Consider the following 24122-nt stretch of genomic DNA (forward strand, 5'->3'; position numbering starts at 1 on the left):
AAGCCCAGCATTTCATTTTTTTTTTGCTGCTATTGAAATGGAATTTTAAAATTTTATTTCAAATTATTTGCTACTTTTAATATGTTCCTTTTTACATGTTGACCTTGTATCTTACAATTTTGCTAAATTCATTTATTCTAGAAGTTGTTTTGCAGATTACTTAGGATTTTCTATATTGATGACCATATCATCTGCAAATAGAAACAGTTTTGTCTGTTCTTTCCCAATCTTCATGATTTTATTTTTCTTACTTTACTGCACTAACGTCTCCAATACAATGTTGATTAGATGTGTTCAGAGTGGACAATCTTGCCTTGTTTGTTATTTAATGGGGAAAACATTTAATATTTCACCACTAACCGTGATGTTAACTGTAGGTATTTTGCAGGTGCCCTTTATCAGATTGAGGAAGGTCCTCACTAATCCTAATTTGCTGAGATTTCACCATAAATAATGTTAAATTTTGTCAAATGTTTTTTCTGCACCTATTAATATGATCATACGATTTTTCTCCTTTATTCCATTAATACAGTGAATTACATTGTTTGATTTTCAAATTTTAAACTAACCTCATATTCCTAGGTTAAATTCCAGTTGGTTATGATGTATTATCTTTCTTTTATATACTGCTGGATTTGACTTGCTAATATCTAAGAATTTTTTTCATTCATTTTCTAACAACTTGATATTAAAACCCAAAGCAGTGTATGCTTATCGGGAAAAAAAGCACCCTCAATGAATATAAAAGCATGTGAAGTAAAAAATGAAAGAGCTTCTCCCCTCCCACCCACCCTCTTGCAAGAGGCAATCATAATTAACAATTTGGTGTGTATCCTTTCCCACTTTTTTCTGTGCATGTACAAATATATAACATACAGTGTAAATTCTGCTTTTTCACTTAACACTTCCTCATAACATTAACTGTTCTCTTAAAACATGGTTGTTTTGTTATTTAAATGGTAGTATCACATAGCATTGACTCTAATTTATTTATCTATTGATATTTTCCTATTGTTGGACGTATAGGTTGCCTATCTTACTTTATAATGGAATGAAACAAAATGGTATTGATGTTTGTTTGGGTTTTTCTGCAAGATGTTGTGGAAAATCCCAAACAAACTTTATGGCCAGCACAATAATAATGACGTATGATAGGATTGTAATAGAGATGTACACCAGCTGCTGAAAAAACTTCCCAGGGCTTGACCTGAGTTCTAATGGTTGAGTGAGTGCTGAGTTTCTTCATTAAGAAAGGAGGGGATGGGAATTCCCTGGTGGTCTAGTGGTTAGAACTCTGTGCTTTCACTGCTGTGACCCAGGTTCAATCCCGGGTCGGGGAATTAAGATGAAAGGAAGAGAGAGATGGAAGATAAGGAAAGAAAGAAGAAAGGAAGGTAGGAAGACAAGAAAGGGAGGGGGGAAAGGAGGGGAGAAGGAAGGAAGAAAGAGGAAAAGAAAGAAGGAAAACAACGTCAGTGTTAAGCCCAGGAGTTGGCTGACATAGACTATATCCATTTTTCCATCCCAGTGGTAAAACACTTAGAAAAAATAATCTCTTCCCAGTATAGTTCCTTCTTTTCTTGCAAAACTTTTCTCGTTGTTTGACTTTTATTATTTTTAGCTGATGAAAAGCCAGCAACTCACTGAAAACTTTCCCATGAGATAATGGGAGGAACCACTGAACCACATTCCAAATTTCTTATTGTAAGTTGATTACATGCAAAAGTTATTTTCCTCCTCTGCTTTCCCTGTGGATAAAGAAGAACATCTACAGATGTTTGTTTTGTAATGGCTCCAACTCCTCTTGTAGATTCTATCATGGTTTGTCTTCTAAACTCTCACTAAACACAGGGGATTTTGGGCAGGGGATTTTTGCCTCATTTGACTTCTTTCTTTTGAACGGCCTACAAACAGACTCTTTCCACTTAAGTCTGGCTTTAAAAAATTTACCTAAATTCTCCTTCTTTAGCATGCCACTGTCTTCCTACTGAATGGTATTTAAAAGACTTTGAAGATCTTTATTATTTATTTCCTGCTAGTCTTCTAATATTATTGGTGTGAACGACAGGGAATTTACTCCTGGATTCTTCTAGTCGTTGTAGTGCCCCTTGAATTTTTTTCAGGTGAAACCAATCCTTGTATTTGTTCCCTATAGCGAGGTGTGTTTCTTTTCTGGGCACTATTTTTCGCATTTGAAAAATGGATATTAACTTGCCATGCTTCTTCCCATGGGAAGAATTGATAATCAAATGAAATAATACAGGTAAAAATAATTTAAATGTTGGTAGAGGCCCTATATCAGTAAGTGCTGATTATCACTTACTGATATAGGGGAGAGTAAATCCAGTGGGCTGCCTCTCGCTTCCTCTCATGATGTTGGCAAAACGAGCTCTCTTTTGAGATTCTGACAAATGGTTTATCCCAGACATCCTGGACCAGACCGTTCCTGCTGGGAAACTGACCCATTAGCTCCTACTTTCTTGCTCCTGGAGCTACCCAGTGTCCTGCCAGCTTCCGAGGTGGGTTCTCTTAGCTTGCTTATTGATTTTCAGAGCTTATCCATTTCCTCACAATAACTCATTTGCTGGAGGTAGGCAGCATTGGGTTTTTTTCCCATTAGTAAGCAAAAATTCTCATTCTTGTATTCCAAATATTGGCCAATTAAGGGTTCTTGGAGAAAGAGGCTGTTGCCTGGAAATAGGAATAGAGAGAGAGTATGGGAAATAGAGCAAAGACGGGGCTTGCAGGAGCAAAATTCAGCAGGAAGTTAGAAGTGGAAGGACATGGAAACAGAGGAAGAAAAGCCAATTTTTTTACATCCATTCCCTGCCCCTGTAACAGCCATATCCACTTCTCAGCTTAACTAGCTTCCTACCAAGGCCTGTACTTCAGATCCTACCCCTCCCATTCAAAGGCTTCAAACTGTCCAGGGCCCATCTGCAACTTCACAGGCACTTCCCACGCATGTACTTCCCCACCCACCAACCAAAGGCCTCATATCTCTCAACCAATCTGTCATTCCACCTCCCCACCCTGTCCCTGGACCTGCCTGTCCCTGGACCCTGAAGCCCTTGGACCCGCCTCACTCATGTTTGTCTGTATTGGACAATTACTTTAGGTTGAAATGCTCAGGTGAGGATGACCTGAAGTAGGCAATTAAGACTTGCATCTTTTCACAGAAGTGCTCCTTTAAAAATAGAGGCTAAGCCTGTAAAGTGGTTGCTTTTTTTTAAACATCTTTATTGGAGTATAAATGCTTTACAATGGTGTGTTAGTTTCTGCTTCATAACAAAGTGAATCAGTTATACATATACATATGTTCCCATATCTCTTCCCTCTTGCGTCTCCCTCCCTCCAACCCTCCCTATCCCACTCCTCCAGGTGGTCACAAAGCACTGAGCTGATCTCCCTGTGCTATGTGGCTGCTTCCCACTAGCTATCTATTTTACATTTGATAGTATATATATGTCCATGCCACTCTCTCACTTTGTCCCAGCTTACCCTTCCCTCTCCCCCTATCCTCAAGTCCATTCTCTAGTAGGTCTGCATCTTTATTCCCGTCTTGCCCCTAGGTTCTTCATGACTTTTTTTTTAGATTCCATACATATATATTAGCATACGGTATTTGTTTTTCTCTTTCTGACTTACTTCACTCTGTATGACAGACTCTGGGTCCATCTACCTCACTACAAATAACTCAATTTCGTTTCATTTTATGGCTGAGTAATATTCCATTGTATATATGTGCCACATCTTCTTTATCCATTCATCTGTTGATGGACACTTAGGTTGTTTCCATGTCCTGGCTATTGTAAATAGAGCTGCAATGAACATTGTGGTACATGACTCTTTTTGAATTATGGTTTTCTCAGGGTATATGCCCAGTAGTGGGATTGCTGAGTCGTATGGTAGTTCTATTTTTAGTTTTTTAAGGAACCTCCATACTGTTCTCCGTAGTGGCTGTATCAATTTACATTCAAAGTGTTTGGTTTTTTTTTTGTTTGTTTGTTTGTTTGTTTTGCGATACGCGGGCCTCTCACTGTTGTGGCCTCTCCCGTTGCGGAGCACAGGCTCCGGACGCGCAGGCTCAGCGGCCATGGCTCACGGGCCCAGCCGCTCCGCGGCATGTGGGACCCTCCCAGACCAGGGCACGAACCTGTGTGCCCTGCATCGGCAGGCGGACTCTCAACCACTGCGCCACCAGGGAAGCCCAAGAATTATTTTAATCTTAAATAAGTTTGGGGAATGTGGAACACAGTATCGTTTCTTTCTTGATTAGTCATAATGCACATTAGTATATTAAGTTCCTGAATAAACAATGACATCATGGGCATCCTGATAGAAGAAACAAAGCCTTACCTATGCAACACTCATGAAACAAATTGAACTTGAATCTAATCAAGCCTCTAGAGTCAACTAAAGGAAATACGTAAGAAAGCAGAGGGACGTGTTAAATTATACCACAGGGATGTAATCTGCAAGATCCATATGGTGTAAAATTCTGAGGGCCAAAAAACTTGGTTTATTCTACAAATAAATTTGTAAGGGGAAAAGACATGGAAGGGAGTCTACTAATGAAAAAAGACTTAAAAGATATATCAACCAATCATGATATGGAAAGCTTGCTTAGATCCTGAATTTTTTTTAATGCTAAAAAACTCCTTTTAATGACAGTTATGAGACAATTGGAAATTTGAACACTCAATATTTAATAATATTGAGGAATATTTTAGATGTTACGTTGGCATATAGTTTTTTTTAAAATAAATTTATTCAGTTATTTATTTTATTTTTGGCTGTGTTGGGTCCTTGTTGCTGTGCGCGGGCTTTCTCTAGTTGCGGTGAGTGGGGGCTTCTCTTTGTTATGGTGTGCAGGCTTCTCATTGCTGTGGCTTCTCTTGCTGTGGAGCACAGGCTCTAGGTGCGTGGGCTTCAGTAGTTGAGGCATGCGGGCTCTAGAGTGCAGGCTCAGTAGTTGTGGCACACGGGCTTAGCTGCTCCGCGGCATGTGGGATCTTCTGGACCAGGGATCAAACCCGTGTCCCCTGCACTGGCAGGCGGATTCTTAACCACTGTGCCACAAGGGAAGCCCCAGCATACAGTTTTGTTTTAAAAGTGTTATTTCTTTTAGAGATTCACATGCAAACACATATGGATATAAGGGATTTGTTTTAAAAAAAATACTGGATAGAGGGAAGTGGATGGGAGTTTGGATGGGACCATGGGTTGGCTATGGGTTGCTGGTTGTTGGACTGGGTAATGGGTACGTGAGAGGTCATATTATTCTGTCTACTTTGTGTGTGGTTTAGATTGCCTGGAGTAGAAAAGTTTTAAAAAAAGTGGTTATAATTTTTAAGTGGCCGTTTAGTTTCAAATCTGACAAGGGAAGAGAGTAGATCAAGGCAAGTCTGTTTTTCATAATGTTTGGAAAGATAAATACCAAACTGTCATTGGTGGCTGTTACATAAAGCTTTAAGAAAAGATTTTTTTCCCCATTGTATCTAATAACTTAGCTCAGATGATCACAAATATCCAATTCCTTAAAATAATGAAAGCATTTTTACAAGTGTCACTGAAAATGAAAGAGTATCACATGTTTTGACATGTAAAATTCTGATGTATTATTTAAGTCTTGTGATTATTTAGTTCTGAGTCATACATAAAATCAGATAGATCTTATTGATGAAGCATAAACTGATTTTGGAAAATGAGTGTAGAGCCAAGGGAAATCACACCAAGGGCTAGAGCCAGAGACTCCCCACCTACTCAGAGGCTGTCTATTTATTTAGCCAAATGGCCAGACACAACAGGGATTGGGGACACCGTATAAGAAAGTAAGACAAAAAATGTGCTGATGTAGCTCACTCTTTCTTGAGTGCCCATGACATTCCATTTTTGTTCATAGAAGCCAAGGTAGAAAGCACACAATATAATTTGTGATAACTTTTTATAAGGGTCTCTCTTTGTTTTGGGGATCTGTGTCTTCAAGTATGTTATCTCAGCCAGGAGGTCATTTATTCATTCAATTTACCCATGGTGGGAAGCAATATAGTATGATGGTAAATGCTTTTGTTTCTATTTGCCACAAACCACATAGCAGGCATTTAAAGGGCAGCTACTGTGTGTGCAGCAAGGTGTGATAGAGATAATGAGGGCCATGACAAACATTCTTTCAATAAATATTTGTGGTGTGCCTACTAGGAGTCACGTGTTATTGTAAGTCCTGTGGATAGAGGTGCGCAAAGCAAAATTCCTTCTCATATGGAGCTTATGAACTAGTGGGACAGAGAGATAATCATATACAAATATATAATATAATGACTAATACTGATGCTAACTGTGAAGAAAAACAAAGCAGGGTATGTAGATAGTTACGGGACTGCTACTGATTATCACATATTAAAAGGTTACTGTGTGGCAAATGCAATCATAGAAGCTTTGAATCCATAAGCTCACTAACTCCACAACCTCTGTGGAGTAGGCATGGTAGAGTATTTCACTGTTGCAGATGTGGAAACTGAGGCTTAAAGAGGTGAAGGTCATTTAGCAAGTAAAGTGGAAGCCGCAGATTAGAACCTCCTCTCCCCTCCCCAACTCCCCTCCTGTCCCTTCCCATCCCTCCCCTCTCTCTCCCAATTCCAAACCTTGGGATCTTAACCATTATGATGGAGGCACAGTAGAGAGATGGAAAGTCATGTTAAGATGGAAAAAATGACCTTTCTCTTATACCAGTGGCCATGTTGTGTGCTCTCTCTGTGTCTCACTTTTCTCATCTATAAAGATAATCGTACCCACTACATAGAGTGTTTTTAGGATTACATGGGAAAATATGTGTAAATCAGTAAGAACACACCTGGCTTATCAAAAGTCCTCGGTGCACATTAGATTCTCAAATACAATTGATGGGCAGGTGATGAGGGGGTTGATAAACACTGGGAACTTGCAGTACTTTCTCAGGGGTGCAGGTGGCACCTGATCACACAGGCCATGGGCGTATACAGATCAGGAGACTCCTGGGTGTTTGGGGGAAAACTGGGAGGACATTAAAGGCCAAATTCACCCACTTCACATTTGCCTCAGACAGGCCCTGGATGCCAGTATAACATGTGAAAAAAGAGTAGCACCTATTTAACAAAACTGTTTTCTAAAAATCAACAGCAGGGGGTGTTGCGAGCTGCTTTTTTAATCGATAAGGACCATCTCGACTTGCTGTTTTGATAGTGGTTCCCCAAACTGGCTGAAAACCAAAATAACCTGGGGAACTTTTTGAAAATACAAACTCAAATGTTCCAAGGTAAAATATTTCTATGGTGGGGAAATTTTGAGGACCACTAGTGGAAAGGGAACAAAAGCATTTGTTCATTGCTTCATCCCCAAAAACCTAGAGCAGTGCCTGGTATGCAGGAGAGAATCAATTAGGATTTGCTGAATGAAATTTCTGTATTCTCACCGCCTTCCTATCTTTCCTTCCCCAAACACATATGGCATTTTCCCCCTCTGTGAAATACTCTCTGAGATGCTGAGTATTCAATTTAGAGTCTTCTCGGTGGTAGGCCCTATGTAGAGGAAGAAGATGAGAGATTTAAGTGGCATGGTCAGGACTTTCTTGCTCCAAACTTCCTCTCTGTGTCTGCCAGAGAACTAGCAATTTCTACCACTGCAGCTCTTCTTGGGTTAAGATGTTGTGTCTCCGGGGAAACTTCAGTTACTAGACAGAATACACTGTATCAAGAGAGGGAGGTTGTTGGAAAGGGAAGGTGGAGAGTGCCAGGGGTAAAAACACCTTATTCATAGTATATCACACATTAGGACAGATAGCAGAATTGATGAGAGGTAGCAGTAAGGAAAAGTCTCAAGGCTTGGGTATTGCAGGCTAGGAGGAGAACCCCGGAAGCTGGCTGGGATGGGGGTGGGGAGAGTTGATGGGGTGGGGAGGGAGGGTGGTGGTGGTAATGGTGGTGAGCATTTGAAGAGTACAGAGAAGTTCACACTTAAAAGAAACTTTTCCTAAGTAACACTTTATCTATGGAGTAGGGTGGGCTGGGGGGGAGGGGGTCAGGAGACATTAACATCTGCAAGTGCTTGGTACAAAGTTGACTGTGACCTGTTGAAATGCATTGCTGAGAGTTAGCAGTTCAATCCCACGTACATTTTTGGATATCTTCTAAGTGCTAAGGTTTGGGATACAGAGATTGTCCTGTATGCTGCCTTCAAGACTCCACACTTCCACTGCAGGGGGCACAGTTTCGATCCCTGGTTGGGGAACTAAGATCCTGCATGCTGAGTGGTGCGGCCAAACAAACAAACAAAAAAACCCCACATGACTTCTCAGATTCACAGATTCACACCATACCCAGGGCTCTGTTATTGTTTCCTTAAATAATTTCAGTGGTTCTTTCCCTGGCCTTAGCCCTTTCTCACACACACACACACACACACAGACACTCACACACAGACACACACACACACACACACACACACACAGACACACACATACACACACACGCCCATGGGTACTCAGCTGAATACCTGAGGGGCCCTCTGCAGACCTCAGAGTTCTCTCTTGGTGCAGAGCTCTTGTCTTTCGTGTTCTGCCCCACAAACCCTAACTGCCCCAAACTCTCCAGACCCTCAGGTGTTTCCTCAACTCAGGGAGACTTTTGGAAAGGTGACCCTTTCCTTCTCTGTGACCTGAAAATTCTCTGAACCATAAGCTGGGGCAATCATTTGGCTTACCTTATCTGTTTGTTTCTTGAAGGTCACTATTCTTTGTTATTTGATTTGTTTTGAGAATTGTTCCTTCATATATTTTATCTTTTTTTTTTTTTTTTGGTTGTTTCATACAAGAGGGTAAATATGGTTCTTATTTACTTCATCTTCCAGAAGTGGAAATGTATGAGTCATTCTTGATGCTATTTTTTCCTACTATTTTTGGTTTTAATTTACATTTCTCTGATGACTTGTGATGTTGGGCACTGTTTCATGTGCTTATTGGCCCTTGGTTTATCCTTTCTGTTGAAATGTCTGTTCAAATCTCTTGCCTCCTTTTTTTTTTTTAAAATTGTGTTCCTTATCTTTTTATTCTTGAGTTGTAGGGATTCTTGAGTTGTATATCATGGACATGAGTTTTTCAGCAGATATGTGTTTTACAAACATTTTCTCCCAGTCTGTAGCTTGCCTATGTCTTTTGTTATGCAGAAGTTTAAAAATTTTTGATGAAGTCTAATTTGTTAATTTCTTTTTTTTATATGGTTATGCTTTCTGTACCATTTCTAAGAAATCTTTGTGTGCCTCCAAGTCCTGAAGTTATTTTCTGTGCTTTCTTCTAAAAGCTTCATAGTTTAGTGTTTAAGTTTAGGTCTATGTTTTAATCTCACATTAATTTTTGTATATGGTGTGAGGTAGGGATAAAGGTTAATTTTTTTCCTCCATATGAGCACTCAGCTGTTCCAGTACCATTTGTTAAAAAGTAACAAACGGTTTGTATTGTGTTCCATCAACCTAGTTTTTCAATCCTTTACTAGTACCATAGTCTTGATTCTGGAACTTTACAATAAGTTTTGAAGTCAGATAGTATAAGTCCTCCAACTTTATTCTTCTTTTTCAAGATTGTTTTGGCTATTTAGGTTGTTTATATTTCCATATACATCTTAGAATAAACTTATAAATTTCTACAAAAAACCCCTTAGATTATGATTAGAAATGCATTGAATCTATTGCATCGACAGATCAGTTTGGAGAATTGATATTTTAACAACTGAGTCTTCCTTCCCTTGATATTTTAGTGTTACTACTTATGCAGGGTTTTAATTTATATATTATATAATTAAGTTTTAATGGAATACTGGATTTAATATTGTTCTGGGATTTTATCCATTGCATCTATATATTTATATTTATTGCTACAAAGATTTTTATATTATGTTATCTTTTTAATGTCTACAGCATCTATAGTATATCCTCTTCTTTCTTCCCTATAATGGTGATTTATGTCTTCTTCCTTTTTTTTTCTTGACCAATAATATTGCTAGATATTTTTCATTTTTGTTTTGACCTTTTCAAAGAACTAATTTTTGAATAGATTATTTTATATATATATATCTTTATTGGAGTATAATTGCTTTACAACGTTGTGTTAGTTTCTGTTGTACAACAAAGTGAATCAGCTATAAGTATACATATATCCCCATATCCCTTCCCTCTGGAGCCTCCCTCCCACCCTCCCTATCCCACCCCTCTAGTTCGTCACAAAGCATTGAGCTGATCTCCCTGTGCTATGCAGCAGCTTCCCACTAGCCATCCATTTTACATATGGTAGTGTATATATGTCAATGTTACTCTCTCACTTCATCCCAGCTTGAATAGTTTATTTTGAATAGGTTATCTCCATTGTATGTTAATTTTCTATTTTATTAAATACTGCTCTGTATGTTCTTTCTTTTTTTCTCTGTTTATTTTGCGGTTCTTTTTCTAACTTCTTGGAATTAATACTTAGCTCATTAAATTTCAGAGTTTCTTTTCTAGTGTCAGCATTTACCTCTAAATATTGCTTCAGTGAATCCCCCAGGTTTGTTATGTATATTTTCATTAGTACCTAGTTCTAAATATTTTCTCATCTATTATGATTTATTTATGGCCAATATATCACATAAATATCTGTTTCTTAATTTCCAACAGTAAATTTTATTAGTTATTGTTTTGGTTTTGATTCTGAGCTTAGTTGCATTATAATGTATGCAATATTGTATCTCTATACGATATTATCTCTTTGAAATTAGTTGAGATTCAACCTGTGTATGATCAGCTATGGTAACTGGATAACTGTTACATATGTGCAGGAAAATTATGTATATTCTGTAGTTGTTGAGTGGTATGTTATATATGATATATGTTATATATATCATATAGAGGCAATATATAAAATTATATATTTATAAATATATAGCATATCATATATGTTACATATCATATGAGGCATTATATATGAACAAAGGCATTGCATATGATATTATATATATACTATTTAATGTATCATACCATGTTATATATGATATTGAGGCAGTATATATGTTACATATGATACAGAGAATAAATAAATATATATTTGGTTGTTTCAAACAAGAGGGTAAATCTGGTCCCTATTACTCCATCTTGGCCAGAAGTGGAAATACATGAGTCATTCTCGATACTTTTGTTTCCTATTCATTTTTGGTTTTGACACTTCTCTGATAACCAATGATGCTGAACACTTTTTCATGTGCTCATCCGCCATGTGTATGTCAAGTTTATTATGTCAAGTTTATTAATTGTGTTATTCAAACCCTCTTCATCCTTACTAATTTTCCCCCTGATGTATCCCAACATGTATTTGTACCTTTGGGGGGCTAACACTTTTCTGATGATGGCTCTAGTGAGTCTGGAAACTGCACAGATACCATCATTAGGATAAAATTCTTCTTGAAGTCACTCCCTGAGCTAAGTTAGTGCTTTCTCTTGAGGGAAAACAAACACCACGCGGGATCTGCCACAAGAGTCCTGGTGGAGCGAGAGTCGGGGGCAGGGAGCCTCGGTGCGGGGCTCATGGAGCCGAGCGCCCGCCCTGCGCGCAGGGGCGCAGGAGGCACTGGGGAGGTTTCGCCTCGGCGGAGGGTGCTGGGCGGAGGGTGCTGGGCGGGTTCCCAGATGTCCTTGAGCCATCAACAGTCTGTGACGCGGCGGGGAGGAGCCTTTCCCCATGTAACGGGACGGGGAGGAACCGTTCCCTAGTCCCCTGTCCTGACGCCTGGGCTGCGCCCAGCAGGTACCTCCTGACCCCACGCGGTTCCCAGCCAGGCACCTCTGGTGGAGCCTATTTAATATTCCCTTGACTGGTGCCTCTCCCTCCCGCCCCTCCGTGTGCAGCCATACTCCTGCAGTGCCTGCTTCTCCGGGGGTGCATCCGATCAGGCCACTCGCCTCCTGACTACCCTTCCTTAGTTCCCACAGGTGAGAAGGCCTCACTCGCTGCTGGCGAGCCGCGCCCTCCACGCCACGCACTTCCTGCTGCGCTTGCGCACTCCTAATTGCTAAAATACATTTTTAATCGGCTTATGCTATCAGTTACTGAGGAAGCATTTACAAATCTACTATGATTTTGAACTTGCTTTTTACTCCTTATAGTTTGTTAATATATCTTGAGGCTGTTATGAGTCCATGCAAATTTAAAATTATTAAGGTTTCTGGTGAACTGAACCTTTTATCTTTATGAAATGCCTATCTCTGGCAACGTTTATTGCTTGAAATATTCTTTCTCTGTTGTCAGTGTGGGTCTGTCAGTGTTCTCTTGGTTAGAATTTGCCTTATACCTCTTTTATGCATACGTGATATATGTATAAGTACGGAAACAGACATATTTCAGGCCGCAGTTCATAAAATTGAATTCATGATAATTTTATGGACTTTTTATGCTGTTGTTTTGGCTTGTGGGGCTTTGGCTGTTTAGTTATTTTGTACTACAAGATCCTCGATGCTTTAGAATTTTACCTGCAGAAATCGTCTTCATTTGGATTAGAGGTGGAGTCCTCCAGAGAGGGTCTTCATTTGCTTCTTCCAGGTTTATGGGAGCTAATCGTCTAGGCTCACTGAAAATTAAATCTTTCTCCATTTCTCCCAGGTAGTGTGAATTCAGGCTGAAACCATTCATGAAGGCCAAGTTCTGGTTTTTGTTTTTTGTTTTTGTTCCTTCTAAACTGATGGTTTAACCCACCCAGATGCCGACTTTTGATGAGAAGATCTGTTAGATTCCTCAGGTTGGGCAGGCTCTGGGCGGTGTCTCTGGAGTCCTTTTGAGGCTATGACTTCAAAACTCAGTCTTCGTTTCCCTTTCCCCCCTTGTTTGGTAAATAGCTGGCTATGGTGCTCCCTCAATATCCCTACAGATTTCTGTGTCTTCACTTAATCCTTGATTTGAGAAGTCCTAACTTCTTCTGTGACAGCTTATTGACTCTTTTAAGATTTTTGTCTGTTTTTTGTTGTTTTCAGGAAGAGGATCCATTCAAGTATTTAGCTCACCACCTTACTGGAAACAGAATCTAAATTCAGTAGATGACACATCAAACTCTATTAGGTGGCTGACTTATGCTTTTCCCCCTGTCAAGTAATTTTATATCTCAGTACACTATAAATGAGAAAATTGGTTTTCTTTAACTGAATTCCATAAACAGAAGTTGGAAGGGTGAAAGGCCTTAGTATGTGATAACTGTTTTAGTAACATTTTTAGCATGGGCCAGTTTAAAAAGAGGACACCACAAAGTTTGGAAGAGGATACAACAAACCATTTACATCTGTCCATTAGAAACTGCCTGGGAAACTCGACTTTTAAAAATTTTTAGCTTTTACTTCCCTTTAGATTATATTTCTTTTCTAGTACGCTTCTTTCAAAAGTAAAACCACACAAACACATGGTAGTGAGTTGATTGGTTCCCCCAGCCTCCAAAAATGTGTCTAGTCAGAACCTCTGAATATGACTTTATTTGGGGAAAGGGTTTTTTTTTTTTTTTTTGCAGTTGCTGAGCAACAGGCTCCGGATGCACAGGCTCAGCGGCCACGGCTCACGGGCACAGCCGCTCCGCGGCATGTGGGATCTTCCCGGACCGGGGCACGAACCCGTGTCCCCTGCATTGGCAGGCGGACTCTCAACCACTGCGCCACCAGGGAAGCCCGGGAAAAGGGTTTTTGTAGATACAATTAAGTTAAGAATTTTAAGATGAGATCATCCTGGATTATCTGGTTAGACCTGACCCTAAATGCAAGTGTCTTTATAAGAACAGAAAAACACACAGACAGGAAGAGGAGAAACAGAGATAAGAAGGTGATTTAAAGATGGAGGCAGAGACTGAAGTGACGATCTGTGAGCCAGGGACTGTCAAGGATTGCCAGCACTGAAGCTAAAAGAGAGGCATGGACGTAAAGGCAGAGTCCTTTACAACCCCCAGAAGGAACCAACCCTGCTGACACCTTGATTTCGGACTTCTGGCCTCTAGAACTGTGAGAGGATACATTTCTGTTATTCTAAGTCACCCAGTTTGTCATCCTTGGTTATGGCCATCCTAGGAAACTCAGAACCAAGTTTGTAGACTCCCTCTGCTCCAATAATTTTGAAAAGCCTGCAATCTAGTTTCCCTTCAAGCATGATTAAGGAATGACAATCAGGTGAGGGAACTAACATGCAATGTCCCTGGGGGCCCCTCCCAACTTCAGGAGTTTCCTGGTTGTGAGGATTAAATGTAGTGCATGCTTAAAGCTTTATACAAGTATAAAGCCTTTCCTGACTATTACTGTCACTTTTTTTTTTTTTTAACATGCTAGCCTTCAAACGTGGCACTTGTCATCAGCCTCCTCTTCATCTTCAACTATGGCAGTGGTTTTTTTTTTTTTTTTTTTTTTTGTGGTACGCGGGCCTCTCACTGTTGTGGCCTCTCCCGTTGCGGAGCACAGTCTCCGGACGCACAGGCTCAGCGGCCATGGCTCACGGGCCCAGCTGCTCCGCAGCATGTGAGATCTTCCCGGACCGGGGCACGAACCCGTGTCCCTTGCATCGGCAGGCGGACTCTCAACCACTGCGCCACCAGGGAAGCCCTATGGCAGTGTTTTTAATGTTTGACCCTTCCTCCTGCCCTTTCCTGCTTCTTCCCTCTTCTTACATAAATATTGAAATAAGGCTCCCCGAAACTTCCCAGAGTGACTCTGAACTTGGCAGAGAAGTCGTTTTTATCCAGTGAAGACCAACCACAAAATAGCTCCTGGAATTTGTACAGCAAATTATAACTTAGAAACTAATTTTGCATGTCTTGTTTATCATCATGGCAGCTCTTTGAGGGAGGTATTATCATGACCATTTTATTAATAAGAACAGTTTTTCTCCAGGTAGAATCAAAGAACTGGATCTGGAGGGAAACTTGGCACTGCTGGCCTGATCATTTCATTCACTGATGAAACAGTTCTTGAGTAACTATCATGTACTAGATTGAAAGAGTTTCTGGAAATGTAATCAATATGTTCCAGACTTCATCTGCTGGTGAGCAAATATATATCACTCCCCGCAATAGTGCAGCAATTTTGTAGCATTAGTAAAGTGGATATTAATTTTAAAGCAAAGTAATTATAAGTAGAATTTTTGGCACACTCCAAATCAAAAAATATAAATGAACAATATGTGTTGTAGAGCCCTATTTATGTTGGTATCTATAAATCTACTTCATTTCTAACTGCTATATCCACAAGGTTGTGCCGTAATCTATTTGCTTATTCCTCTATTGGTATTTTCAATATTTTGTTGCAACAGACATCTTTTTTTTTTTTTTTTTGCGGTATGCGGGCCTCTCACTGTTGTGGCCTCTCCCGTTGCGGAGCACAGGCTCCGGACGCGCAGGCTCAGCGGCCATGGCATGTGGGATCCTCCCGGGCCGGGGCACGAACCCGTGTCCCCTGCATTGGCAGGTAGACTCTCAACCACTGCGCCACCAGGGAAGCCCCAGACATCTTTTTGTACAAGTGCTAAAGTACTTCTTAAAAAAAAAAACAAACTTATACTAGAAGTAGAATTGCTGAATCAAAGGATACTCACATCTAAAATTTGCTAAATACTGTCAAATTTCCCCCTAAAATTACCAATTTATACTCCTATGAGCATTATGAACATACACCTTTCCCAATGTGCTCACCAACACTGAATAATATTCATCTTTAAAATTCTGTCAAACTGAAGGGTGAAAGATAACTCAATCTTGTTTTAATTGATGGGAGGAGGGCAGAGGAGAAGGTTAGGGGAGGTTTTCACTTTCTTCTCTTTATATCTGTTGGGAGACAAGTCTGGATGGCCTGAGTACCTATCTCCTTCTACCAGGCTGAGCTGGCTGGAGCCAGTCTGTAAAGGGGCCGCAAGGCTTTTGGGGGATGCTAGCATTCTGGGTATACACAGGCACTTCAGCATAGTTCAACCACTGCGCCACCAGGGAAGCCCTATGGCAGTGTTTTTAATGTTTGACCCTTCCTCCTGCCCTTTCCTGCTTCTTCCCTCTTCTTACATAAATATTGAAATAAGGCTCCCTGAAACTTCCCAGAGTGACTCTGAACTTGGCAGAGAAGTCGTTTTTATCCAGTGAAGACCAACCACAATATAGCAGTTCCTTCCATATGCAGACTTTGACCTTCACTATAGACCCAGGCCCTCAATATGCATTCTCCCTACTCTTCTTGCTGGACCTAAAAATCCTGTTATTCATTTCCCAGGACCTGGAGAACCTAAGTATTCCATAGGCCAACATACCTTTGCAACAACATAAATGTGTAACGTGGCAACATCTTTGGTGTGAGATCATGTCCTTTCTCTAGTGAATCCAGACTACTGTCAGAGGCTGGCCCTTCTCGGCTGCACGTTGGCCATGGTGGGTACAGATTATCTCTGCCTGGCCCAGGCTATGGGGAAATGAGAGTTGGGGGATTCCATGTGCTCTATTCCTTCTGTGTAAGTTTTTTCTAACAGACTCTATAACTGTACTGTGTGGAGCTACTGCTGTGTCTCTGTGGCCCTCTAGCCTGACGACCTGTCATGTTTTCCTTTTATACTAATAGAAACTTAATTTAAGTATCGCTTGAGTACTTTTTTTCCCCAGCATTTATTATGCTCACAGAGCCTGTGGGTCAGGCATTTTCAGTCAGGGGACCGCCGCAGGGACAGCTTGTGTCTGCTACGTGCTGTCTGGAGCCTCAGCTGGAAGACTCGAGGGGCTGGGGATGGAGTCATCAGAAATCTCACTCCCTCACATGCCTGGAGTTGCTGGACACCTACGCATGGTTCCTTCATGTGGCCCAGGCTTCCTTATAACGTGGTGGCATCCAAGGACAGGTCCCAAAGAGAGAGGGCCAGGTGGAAGCTGTATGATTTTAGACACAGCTTCAGAAGCCACGAAGCATCACATTTGTCGTATACTCCACTGTTTGGAGCAGTCACAATCTCCCACCCAGATACAAGTGGAGGGAACACAGGTCTCAGTGAGAGGAATGTCAGTCACATTGTAAGAACAGCCTCGTGGGAAGGTGCTGCCATTTTTGGAAATACAATCTAATTCCTAGCAACTCATTCTTTTTTTTTTTTTTTGCTGTACGCGGGCCTCTCACTGTTGTGGCCTCTCCCGTTGCAGAGCACAGGCTCCGGACGCGCAGGCTAAGCGGCCATGGCTCACGGGCCCAGCCGCTCCGCGGCATGTGGGATCTTCCCAGACCGGGGCACGAACCCGTGTCCCCTGTATCAGCAGGCGGACTCTCAACCACTGCGCCACCAGGGGAGCCCGCAACTCATTCTTTTAATTTCCAAACTGGAAGATACCTGGTCAAATATTTCCCACCAGAAAAATGTAATATAAGATTGGAACTGCTGGAATGATAGGGGGATCACACATTTATCTCCCTAAACTAGAGTCTAGTTCCAGTAATTATCTAATCATATATCTTTCATTTATTGTAGCTTCCCCAGAAGTAAATATCTTAAGAAAAATGATTTCCCTTATATTTATTATGACCTTCAAAACTGCTGATCCTAAATCTGACTATACACAAAGTTGGTATATTCCTCTTAATGCTTTCTCAGTACTTAGGATGGTCACCAGGAAGATGAGTGGCTAGAAATGCCTTTACTGCATAGTAGGTGATGACCTCTAGATGTCAAATCTGGACACAAGACCTGACCGTTTGAACAGGATAGCCGTATTTCTTGCAGGTGGTACTCTTTAAGTATTAGTCAATGTCATATATTCTTCATTGAATTTAGTGCTGGAAGAATGTATGCATCAGGTGTTTTTTATTTCTCTCACAACTTTACATTTAATTTCTGCTCCTGGAAATTATATTTACCTGTATATAACATCTACCCCTTTTAAACTAAAAATCCTGCCTCTCCATGTTTACATAAGAAATTCAGTTGTTCGTAGTCTGGAAACTAGAAATGGAACGGGCCTCAGAAGGAAAGCAGATAACATCCAGAGCCAGTCTTCACAGCATAAAGGCGGAGGGGGAGTAAGTTCTCAGGCCTGAGAAACACTGCTCTTCTATTCATGTGCTAGATGGTTCCTGGCCCTGTGCATCAGATCAATGTGTCAGTTCAAGAAACTCTGGTCTTGAACTTGAACAGAAAGAGAAGTGGAACCCAAAGAACTAGCTGCAAACTTCTGCTTCTTGGGGTTACAATTCTGCAATTTAAAAAGAATAATTTGTTTCCCACACCTTAACTTCCCTCTCGCAGACAGGAGGGCAGGTCTGTATCATCACTCTCTTTTAAGGCACTGCCTCGCTCCATTCCCCAGCATACACGACGATTTAGTCGATCCTGGATTGAACTGCTGCTGTCCGTACAGGGTGTGTGTAGCTAGCAGAGCTCAGTATGGCAGCATTCGACTTCACAGGGGCCAAGTGTCACAACAGAGGAAGAGAACGTGTGTCTGTCCTCATCCGAGCATGTTTCAGTTTTGATGCATCGCAGGAAGAGGACACTGGTGCTTTATTAAGAGGGAAACTGAATAAGGTAATGTGCTTTACTGATGTTGGCTTGTTTGGAAAACAGGAATATGAATCCATTTAACCTTAAGTTTTTGCACAGGCTCCGGACGCGCGGGCTCAGCGGCCATGGCTCACAGGCCCAGCCGCTCCGCGGCATGTGGGATCTTCCCGGACCGGGGCACGAACCCGTGTCCCCTGCATTGGCAGGCAGACTCTCAACCACTGTGCCACCAGGGAAGCCCTAGCCTTAAGTTTTAACTTTTTTCTCACAAGTTGAATATTTAAAGTGTGGCTCAAAATTAATGATTATTGATTCCATCAACATTAATATAGTCAAATCTTGCTCTTTTTGTTTAACGTATAGTATATCTTTTCCTATCCTTTTACTTTCTATCTTTCTGTGTCGTATCTGAAATGAATTTCTTACAGACAGCATATTGTTGGTTCATGGTTTTTCATTCTCTTTGCAAATTTCTGTCTTGTAATTACTGTATTTAGACTACTTATATTTAAGGTAATTTTTTGTTTTTTTGTTTGTTTTGGCCACACCGCCTGCATGGCATGTGGGATCTTAGTTCCCCAACCAGGGATCTAACCCGTGCCCCCCTCAGTGGAAGCACGGAGTCTCAACCACTGGATTGCCAGGGAAGTCCCTAAGGTAATTGTTGATATGTTAGAGCTTATATCTTGCATTTTATTTTTGTTTTGTTTGTTTCCTCTGCTTCTTGTTCCTTGGTTTCTCTTTTTGTACCTTCCTTTGGATGGAATTTTAGGATTCCATCTTGGCTGGAACCGAGAGCTGTTGAGTAATTTTTTTTGCATTGTAGTAAAATATATATAAAACATAAAATTCACAATCTTAACCATTTTTAAGTGTACGCTCAGTGGCATTAAGTACACTTACAAAGTTGTACAACAATCACCACTATTCCAGAACATTTTCATCAGCCCAAACAGAAGCTATGTATTCATTAAGCAATACCTTTTTCACCATCTCAAACAGAAACTATGTACCCATTATGAAATAACTCCCTCCCTCCTGCCCTTGGTAACTCTGTTCCAACTCTAGATGCATTAGTATTGCATCTAAATGAAATTGTACAATATGTGTCCTTTTGTGTCTGACATTCACTTAGCATAATGTTTGCTAGTTGTATTCATGTGGTAGCAGGTATCAGAATTTCGTTCCTTTTTTAGTGTCTGAATAATATTCCATTGTGTATATATCACATTCTGTTTATCAACTCGTCTATGGATGGACCCTTGGGTAGTTTCCACCTTCTGGCTGTTGTGGATAATGCTGCTAGGAACATTGGTATACAAGTATGTGTTTGAGCCCCTGCTTTAAATTCTTTTGGATACATACCTATGAGTGGAGTTGCTAGATCATCTTGAATAAGTTTTTAAAACACGAGAAGTTTTCCGAATAGTCTATGACAGCAAGGAGACTGATTGTCCCAGAACTCAGAAAGGACAGATGAGAACAATGTCGTACAACGCCGCCATAGAGGACTTACTCCTTGAGTTCTCCTTTATGGCATGATGTCAAGGAGTTCCTCCGAGTCCTTCAGTTACTACTATTATCACCTCCTGAGCCTTTCAGAAGTGTGGGTGGTGAGGGGAAGGTGTTATTTAGCAGCACCTAAAGGGTCTCTCTATGCAGGGTATGCTGTTTGGTGAACCAGGATCAGATTAGAGGAAGGCAAGGATTTCCAGAAAACCTTTTTCAGGATAAATTTGGAGAAAGCTTATAAATTCCATGAAATTAGAGTTTATTAGAGTCAAGGATCAGAAAGAATTCAGTTTCATTGATACAGAAACTGGGTTTCTATTACCAAATTTGCCACAAACTGGGCACAAAACTTTAGGAAAGTGACCTAACCTCATCCAACAGTGGCAGGGAGAAGAGCAGGCAGGTTCAACTGGATAATGTAAGGTTTCTTTCAACCCTAAACATCTATGATTTTTCAATTTCTTGTGGATTTCTTTTTCTCTAGATCAAATTTTTGTATAAAGCCTTGATTCTAGGTCCAGGCTTTGTTGACTTATGGAATGAGCTAACGCCAAATGGCTCATCCCAGAAACTCTTGTTTGTGTTTATGCCGCCACACATCTACTTAGCTCAAGATATGCACCCTGAGTTAATCTAATATAACAAATATGGCCTCAGGATATGAACCATACTACTGGCCAGAGGTATTGGATATTGTCACACGGTAGATTCTGTTGTATTTTATATTATAAAACTTCAGAATAACAATGGTTCTCTTAAAACCCATTGTCTCCTTAGCTGATTTCCACAAATATTCTCACCCTTTACAAACATCCAGCTCTTTCTATAAACTCTTGCATTGGTTTTGATTGAATTTCCCCTAGAAATTATAGTAGTATAGGTTTAGAAGCAGCTTGGCCCTCCTTTCCCTCTGAGGACAGGCTTAGGTGTCCCTCTTTGTTATTTTTAACAGCATTCAGTGTATCCATTCATTCATTCAAAAATATGCACCATGTAGGTGTTGGCGATACAGCAACGAACAAGGCAAGCATGACCCCTGCTTTCATTTAGCTTAATGTCTAGGGATGAAGACAGACATTGAATAAGTAATAATAGGCATGCTGGATATTAAGAAAGAGAAATGCAAAGTTCTGAATGCTATAGGATCTTATATGGGCATTTAACTGAAATTGTGCTATAAGAAATTTCTAGATGAAGTGGCATTTAAGTGGAAATCTGGGTAGTGAGTTGGAGTTAGTCAGGCAAAGATGGGGAGGAAGGACATTCAAGCAGAAGGAACAGTTGAAATGAAAAAGTCCATGGAACATTTGAAAACCGATAAGGTCACACTGGCCATAGTGGGGAGAGGGAAGAAGAGAATGGTAGGAAAAAAGGCTGGAGAGGCAGACACAAGTCTGACCAGGATGCGTGTTATAAGCCATACTAAGGATTTTGAACTTTATCCTCAAGGAAGGTGGAAATCATAGAGAGTTTAAGGCAGAAAAGAGACAGGATTAAATCTGACATTTACAAGCTCATCTGGCTGTAATGTAGCGAGTGGGTTGGAGGCGGGTTGGCAGGAGAAGAGGCCGGAACTTAGTTAGGATGTTCCTGCCGCGGCTGGATGAGAATGATATGGGCTAGGACCAGGGCACTCTGTTCACTTGGAGGCGACAGGGTTTGGTGTTGTGAAGAAGTTGGGGGAGGAAGGGAGGACAGGAATGGTTCTGTGAAGACCAAAATGAGAGGGTGTCTCAAAAAGAAGAATGCTGCCAACTGGAGCTGAGCTGTCCAGTAGCAGGATGACTGAAAAATATTGTTGAGATTTCATGATGTGGAAGATATCGCTGCCTTAGGGTGAATACTTCTGGTGGAATGAAGGGGGTAGAATTCATATGGGGTGGCTTGAGGGGTCAATGGAAAGGAAAGAGAAAGGAGGAAAAGAGACAAACAGTGAGTGACGACTACTTTTCACTGCTTTGACTATGAAAGTGAAGAGGAGGAATCATTGCTGGGAGATACTGGTGAGTTAAGAATTACAGTTTTCAAACTAGGAGAGGCTTCCATATATATAAATGCTAAAATGAAGTAGCAGGTATTGGGGAGAGTGGAAGAATTAGGAGAGAAAGGGACAAAGCCAAAGTTTCCTGAGACTATGGATTGGAGGATGAATTCTGGAACCAAGGTGGAGGAATTGGTCATTTGTCACGTTTTGCTGACATTTTCCGACTAGATGTCTGTCTCCTGTGAACTCCTGACAACTAGGGAGTGTACCTTCTTTGATTTTATATCTCCAGCACTCAGTTTAAGGCTCACCACCCAAAGGTGCCCTGTAAGTGTTTAGCTGAACTGTGGGTCATTTGTGGTAGGAAGACCACAGATGTTTTCCCTTAAGGATATAGATTAAATGCCTTGACGCTTAGAGGACTGGGGATCAACTTGAGAGTGGGCTTCTGGAATAGATTTAAAAAATGACCAAGAGCTGTGGAATGGCAGAGCTGTCTGGCCAGTTGTGAGGCTAATTAACTTGGGTTTATACCTGATGAGAAGGCCTCAGCTGAAATTAATCAAGTGGAGATAAAGAGCAACCTATAACGTATAGGTCAAGAATAACTAAAAAACGAACTCCCTCCCTCTTGGCTGTCTCCTTGGTGCAGTAAAGAAGATGAACAATCCAACAGCACTCCACAGGAAAAGAAACAGTGCTTGATCCTTTGGAGTCCCATTTTCATGAGCTAGGATGCAGCTGTGCACTCAGGCCATGAACACAGCAACAAAGAGCTGACCTCTAATGTTTCTCCATCCAGTTTATCCTAATGTTGTACAAATAGGGAAGTTAAACTAATTCAAGTGAAACAATTACATTAGAATGTTTCCTCTGTACTGGCAGAGGATGCCATTAACATTGATTAGCAAATGTTATCGCATATTTATTTGTTCTCCTGAAATTTCAAAATCCTTCAAAAATGTTTGATATTTATGTCAGATTCTCCCAGGAATGAGAAAAGGAGATGGAAGTGGCCTTTCAGTATTTGTAGGAAGGGAAAATGGAAGCAGGATGAAAAGGACATATGGATTTGGTTACAGAAGTAAACTAGTTAATACTTCTAAGAAGGGAATATGCTGAGGATCTCTGTTGAACCAATATTTATTTAACATTTACTGTGTGCTTCTGGCCTAGGCTCTTCTTGCCAGATATAGGCAATAAGAAGGAGATACTGCTTGTCTTTCAGAGTTCACAATCTACAATGCTCACAGTCTTAGAATGAATTCAAGTTCCTCTAATACTCTTCAGGGAGAGAGTTCCCTAAGTTCTAGCAAATGGGGCATACACATAAAGACCCACTTGCAAATGGGCAGAAAGAATGATTTTATTACTCAGAACAGTACCCTATAAATCCCAGTTCAGACTTCTTTGATAAAAGCCAGATTACAGAACATGGCTGAGGACAGAGGTTTATGTGGAGTCCTCAATCTTCCATCCTGGATTTCCCTTGGGGGACTTGCATGTTCCTATGTGCCTGCGGAGATGTGACTGGGCTTGCAGAGGGGATTCTGAGTCCAACCAGTAGCCTAAAAGAGAACCCCAGGCCTCCCCCCTTCACTGGGCCCATTCCTTAGTGGTCCTGCCCACTCTTGAACTTGAGCCTGTAAATGCTAGTGTCTAGTCATCCAGATCGGTCTTTTCCCTTTCTCCCATAGGCCATGGAAACACAAAGAGAAGGGGGATACGTGTTTTGCCCTATCCTGACATGAGAGGAAGAGTTCTTTGAGATTTGCTGGATCCTCCCAGCAGATCCCTCTTTTCAGTTGAGGAGGTTTTGCTCCCTGGAAACAAATGAGTGAGGCAGACAGTCTCTGTAATAAGATCAGTGAAGCAAGGGAGCCTGGGAAACAGGGACATTTAAGGTCAGGCAGAAAAGAAGGAGAAAAACAAAACAAACAGAGGTAGAACAAAACAGAAACAGAGCTATGGAGACCCAGGAGAGAATATATTTACTTCTCAGATTTCTAGAGAGTAGGAAAGTTTCAAGAAAGGTAGGTAGCAGCACTGAGTGTAACAATGAGGTCAAGGTACTAATGAAGGTCTGACAAATGC

At 40.9% G+C, this 24122-nt stretch overlaps 1 protein-coding gene and 1 long non-coding RNA gene across 8 annotated transcripts in view; one reads left to right on the forward strand and one right to left on the reverse strand.

The window, feature by feature from the left end:
* Positions 1-24122, forward strand: part of LOC116761533 (cytidine monophosphate-N-acetylneuraminic acid hydroxylase) — a 258069-nt gene that overhangs the window by 150708 nt on the left and 83239 nt on the right. For 4 of the 7 annotated variants that reach the window (XM_032647363.1, XM_032647365.1, XM_032647369.1 and 1 more), the window contains exon 1: positions 18269-18556. The exons of the other annotated variants lie outside the window; for them this stretch is intronic. The gene's annotated coding sequence lies outside the window, so the exon portion shown is untranslated. Of the gene's footprint in view, positions 1-18268; positions 18557-24122 lie in introns of those variants that run through there. 7 annotated transcript variants of the gene reach the window in all.
* LOC116761539 overlaps positions 1-24122 on the reverse strand; it is a 102433-nt gene that overhangs the window by 32866 nt on the left and 45445 nt on the right. The gene's annotated exons all lie outside the window — the stretch shown is intronic.

The sequence above is a fragment of the Phocoena sinus genome, chromosome 11 (genome assembly GCF_008692025.1).
Source record: "Phocoena sinus isolate mPhoSin1 chromosome 11, mPhoSin1.pri, whole genome shotgun sequence".
Taxonomy (NCBI): domain Eukaryota; kingdom Metazoa; phylum Chordata; class Mammalia; order Artiodactyla; family Phocoenidae; genus Phocoena; species Phocoena sinus.